The sequence below is a fragment of the Cotesia glomerata genome, linkage group LG10, assembly GCF_020080835.1.
Source record: "Cotesia glomerata isolate CgM1 linkage group LG10, MPM_Cglom_v2.3, whole genome shotgun sequence".
Taxonomy (NCBI): Eukaryota; Metazoa; Arthropoda; class Insecta; order Hymenoptera; family Braconidae; genus Cotesia; species Cotesia glomerata.
The window spans coordinates 3800102-3806102 of NC_058167.1; the positions used below are offsets into that span (position 1 = coordinate 3800102).

General features: G+C 27.6%; 1 long non-coding RNA gene across 1 annotated transcript; it reads left to right on the forward strand.

Annotated features, from left to right (window-relative positions):
* The first annotated feature begins 3999 nt into the window (after positions 1-3999).
* LOC123272736 lies at positions 4000-5428 on the forward strand. The gene is made up of 2 exons (XR_006511144.1): positions 4000-4140; positions 5318-5428. It is a non-coding gene; the product is annotated as an uncharacterized LOC123272736 (long non-coding RNA).
* The last annotated feature ends 573 nt before the right edge of the window (positions 5429-6001 follow it).

The window sequence follows — 6001 nt, forward strand, 5'->3', positions numbered from 1 at the left end:
AATTCAGACAAGAAAATATATTCTCAATAATGATCAAGAATATATATTCTTGTGTCAAAAAAATTTTTTTAATTTTTGTTTTAAAAAAATGCAAACTATGCATAGATAATATTGACTTAATAAATTTTATTTCAAAAATTTGGCACAAAATTTTGAGAATATTGATAAAAAATAAACTTTATTCAAGAGAAAAAAATCTTGATCCTATAATATTATTTTAAAGAGTTCAATCTTCTTAAATCAAGCAGAAAAATTTTTGGATCAAGTAAAATTTACTCAAACCAAGAACAAACTCTTAGTTTATTTGGAATTTTGAACTTCCCGCTATCAAAATTATTCATTTTCATAAATTGGAAGTTAATGGTTTCAATACAATATTTTTAGAACTTAGAAAACTGCGTCGAATGCTGAGAACTGCATTGAGATCGGTGAATTCGATCAAGAGATATTGTTTTCAAAAAATTTATAAAAAGTGATTTTTTTATATAACTCTGGAATTTTTTGTCAGATAGATTTTTGAGTGATAAGTAACTAATTATCAGTGTTAAAAAAAACAGCATTGGATACCTCCAATCACATCAAAATCATTCAATTCGAAGAACTCGAAAAGCTTAAACCTTGTCATTAGGAATTTTATAATCGTTTTAAGATGGTACTTAGTGATTCGAGTGGACAAATATCCGGTTACTAACCGGTAAGTTATTTGGCTATTTAACCGGTAAAATATTAATTTAAATGATAAATATCTACTTGTGTCGAATGTGTATATAGTTTAGTATACTAAGTTTTAAAAGCAATATGGCGTACTGTTCTCTACGTATAATAACTTTTTTTTTGTTAAACAACCATAACTTTTTTGAAAATTGACTTATTGGGATGTTTTTTTGTTTTAATTTTTGTTTTAAAATGTACTTTTTAGAAAAAAAAAAATCAGAATAATAATTCGGATTCATATTCAACGGTTTTTTTTAAACTTTTGGAAGAAAACGAAAATTTGGGGATGATGCTCATTTTTTATTTTAGATTTTTTGGTTTTTAATAAAAAACCAGTATTTTCTGCGAATTCCCTAAAATTTTCAGTGACATTTTTTTTCTTTCTATATTCTTTTTTAAAAATAAAAAAAAATTTTTTTTTCAATGTTTGTTTTTCGTTATACCACTCTTAAAATTTTTCAGCAGATTTGAAAAACTTCAAAATCCGAGAAAAAAAAATCTGGAAAACGGTTGACCCTAAAGGCCATCCCTGCAACTTCCCGCTAATTCCATATCGAAGAGCTTAAAATTGCACTTATGACGTTTTTTAGCTCTTCGACCTTAAAAATAGAATTTATGTGTTATTTTGAGCTCTCCGAACTCAATGAGTTAGCTGTTTTAAGCTTTTGAACTGAAAATCTTAGAGAAATTTGAAAAATTTACTTTTTCCGAATTTTTTCGACAACGATAACTCACGAACCAATCAACCGATTTTTACGTTCTTGGTGGCGATCGACGTGGTTTTTTGGGCTGTAATAATTATTTTAGTTCATCAAATACGATCCAAAATGAAATGTCGAAGTTTTGTGAAAAAAACACTTTTTTCGAAATTTTTCGTTTTCGATAACTCTCGAACGAATCAACTGATTTTGACGGGGCTGGTGGCAATCGACGTGATTTTTCAAATTTAAGAGAGGATTAGTTTTTGAAATTGATCGGTCGAGCCGTTTAGAAGTTATTCCGAAAAAACGATTTTTTAAAAATTTTAATTTTGAGATTTCTCAAAATCTAGTGAACCGAATCGATTCAAATTTTCACTAAATTTAATGGCAATGATACTCTTTGGATCGCCACCTATTTCGATCCGATCGGCTGAGCTGTTCAAAAGTTATAAGAGGTTTACCCACACACACACACACACACCCACAAACATACATAAAGCTGCAGTACGGACACCATCGTGGAAATAGTCAGGGAAGCTTCCTGTGACCTTAAAACGTCGAGATTTGATGAAAACTCGATTTTCACAAAACAGGTTGAAACCAATAACTTCCCGATTTTTGAAAATTTTCAATTTTCTTAGCGGGAAGTTAAAAATCGAAAATCAAAAATAGCAATCATCAAAATTTTTCGAAAGTTTCAAAAAAAAAAAACGTTGAATATGAATCAAAATTATTATTTTCTTTTTTTTCTGAAAGTACATTTAAAAACAAAAATTTTCAAAAATAAAAAACATCCCAATAAGTTAATTTTTAATAAAGTTATGATTATTTAACAAAAAAAAAGATATTTTTATTGAATAACTCGTATTTTTTTTTAGTTGGGTAAGAAAATTTGAAAAAATTTTGAAAATTATTTTCAATCGGGTAGAGAAAGATACGAAAATTTCAGAAAAATCGTCATCATATAAATTTAGCTTATGAGAATGATGAGATGTGAGTCAATTCATCGGTCGTATAGTGTAGGGGTTAGTTACCCATCTGTCAAGCGCGCGGTTCGGGTTCGAATCTCGGTTAGAACGGATACGATTTTCACTTTATTTCTATAATTAGCGAATGTTAGGTCTAAATTAAGAATTAAACGGTCAGAATTTGCGATAGCTCTTCATCAAAAATAAAATTAAAATATGACACTGATGAAATCCTTTTTTTATCATTTTTTATCAAATGGCATGAGCCGGTCATAGCCGCTAACGGCAGCCATTTGTATCTGGATCCATTCCCCTTTTCTTTTTTTCCCCTCGCCTACATCATATTAATCAATAAGGATCTTTTTTACGGTAGAGATGTAGTTTCAGTAGGCTCAATTTATGGTTCTAAAACTGTAATTTCGGCCTAACTTTGGTAAAAGCGGACAAAAATACCACTTGTAGGCTGAAATTATGGTTCTGATATACGCGTCATCGTAGTCGAAAAAATCTAAAACCATAATTTCAACCTATAACTCCTCCAGTAGGTTGTGGAGGTTCAAAATATGTTTTTAATTTTGACTCGGGAATTCATATATAAATTACTAATAAGATAAAAGAGTATAATATTTGTTAATAAGACAAAAGAGTATACTCATTGAAAATTGTATGATTATAGTCTTATATAATGGCTTTCTATTATGTTGAATTAATATAAGTCCAATGAGTCTTAACGGTTGATTACAAAAAAAATTTTGTTCCCGCGCGATTACAATGGTGTATACGGTTTTCACTGAATTAAAAATTTGATTTTGATACGAATAGCATTTGCTAAGTTTTTTAAACTTAGTTTAAGTAATAAAAGTATATATTATATTTGGCTATTTTTAAATACACATTTAATTTCCCAAACAATTTTCCATATGTGCATTTTTATGTTCTTTTACAACCGTCATTCCTTGGTAAAATTAAATAAAAAAATTATTATGATTTTTAGATGTATTAATTTTGCTTATGTATGAAAAAAAATGAAAATTAAGTTAGCCGTCATCTAAAAATTTTTAGAATTTCTTTTTATTGAAAAAATTATTACAAAAAAATAAAAAAAATTTCATTCGTAAAAAATTTGAAAAGCTGTGTTTAAAAAAATATTTTTTGTTCTAATTTAATTATTGAAAACAAATAAAAAAATTAAAAACGTCAGCTAACATTAGTAATATAAAAAAAAAAAAAAAAAACAATAAAATGCCTGCCACGGATTGGAACCTGGGTTAAAGAATTTCAAATTCTTACGTTCAACCAACTTTGCTATAACAGACCTTCAGGAAAAGGGTCGTATTTCAATACTAAAGCTGCACTTGACGAGATCCGCGAATAACCTTAATCAATGTTTATTGGCATAATAACTAACTTTTTATCATTTATCATTTTTAACTATTTATTAACTTAATATTATTGAAAGATAATAGATAATTGCTAATAATTTTAGTCTACATTGTACACATCCTCAATCGCACACCCACGGAACAAAATTAACTACTTTGGTTATTTATCCGGTAAATAACCTGCTGAAAATTGGTAAAATAAGTAAAATATTTATTTTACCGGTAAATTCTCTTCCCTAGATGGTACAATGCGGGAAGTTTCAGGGATAGCCGGTAGGGTCAACCGTTATTCAAATTTTTTAAAATAACTTCTAAATTATAAGTCGGATCGATTTTCACTACTGAGAATTTTTTTTTCATATTTCTGAAACTAAGGTAAAGTACCCAGTAGTTGAACAGGTTTCAAAGTAAAACGTATTTGACCCTACTTTTAATCTATAAAAATGTAATTATTAGTTCAAATAATTGATTTTCATGAAAATATAAACAATTTTGAATTGATTGAAGTGCAAAATAACACAGACAATCGAATATTTATATTTTGACAACGTTTTTAAGATAGACTATGAAAGGAGTAGTAGTTGAACAATCAATTTTGACAAGCTGCAGTATAGTTTAACACTACGGGAGCAGTAGTTGAACTAATAAAATATATGGCAATAGGCACACTAAAAATTTTCAACGTTTTATTTAAATATCCAAAGATTTATAACATATTATTGAATAATATTAAAAATAACACTATGAATATTTAATATATTCATTTAAAAATGAGAAATACTTGTATTTAATTTTTTAATTACATTTTTTATGAATGACAAAGCAAATTTTCAATTATAAACAAAAAAAAAATCAATTCAAAACGTTCAATAATTTTTAACTACACTAATTTTTAGTTATAAAACTTGTTTAATTTGCAGTAATTAATACAAATCACAATACTGATCACTAGTTTATAAATCTATTAGAGGTTAGAGTGCTGTTAAAATTATACGGCCTCAGCTTGTTCAAGTTCTGGGTACCGCTTTGAAAATTGGGAGGTATAGTTAGACGCTAAAATTTAATATAAAAATTATAGTTTATATCTTGGCAAAAAATATATGTTATTTAGAAAAGACTATTTCATTAGATGGTACAATTTTTTTTTACTTAAAGTGATGATATACCGTTTTTTTTTATTGATTGTTCGGTTTACGGTTTAGTACCTTTTTCATGAAAAAAATAGCATCTATCGGCGATTCTCGACATGTCAACTTTTAAGTTAATAAAAATATAATTGTTTTGATTTATAATTGAAAAAACTTACAGAAATCAATTACTGTATCATTTAATAATTATAATATGTGCATATTACTCATAATAAATTTACGGATTTTGTATTATAACAATTCGAAAAGTCTGTTCAAGTACTGGTCCCATTTTTATAAGTGTTCAAGTACTGGGTACTTTACCTTATGTTGATTACCGCATACCGAATCAGAATCATTCGATTCGTTCGGGAAAGAACGCAATTTAAATTTCTTAAAAAAATTTACCAATGTAATTACTACAGTTCTGAGCTCGAAGAATAACAAAAAGTTTGGAAATTCCAAAAGCGCACGCCTCATAATTTCATGTCCCACAATAAAATAGATTAAAATAAAATAGAAAAAACAAAATAATATTAAACAGAAAACTCTGCTATGGTTTGGTGGCGCCATAATTCTAACGTGAGGAAAAAAATACTATAGTAAAATGTATTTATAGATATACAAATACACAGTCGTATCTTAGCTTTTCATAAATAATAATTAAATGACAGTGAATTGAACGCTCATATTAATGGAGAAAGTCCGCAGTGTATTACTTTAGATGATAAAAAAATATTATTCTGATACGATAATTTTTTCGATCAATTTCCCTGCCACATACACAGTTCCATAAACACAGACACACAGACGTCCAGGAAAGATTATTTTCGATGTTATTATTTATTATGTTAAAAAAAATAATTGTTATTGAAACATATTTTATGTGCCTGACAGATTATTTGATTTGATATAAGTGCACTAATATTATCCTGTAGGTGCGATATAAGTAAAAAAAATCAATTTCAGTTTCGAGAAACTGCTTTTTTTGACATGTCGAGAGTAAAGCTATCTCAACGCTTTGCTTATGAGGCGTGCAATATCAAGTAATTTGAGATTTCGTATCCTTTCCATAGGAACTTAAAATATATGTTCCTTCATTTCTTAAA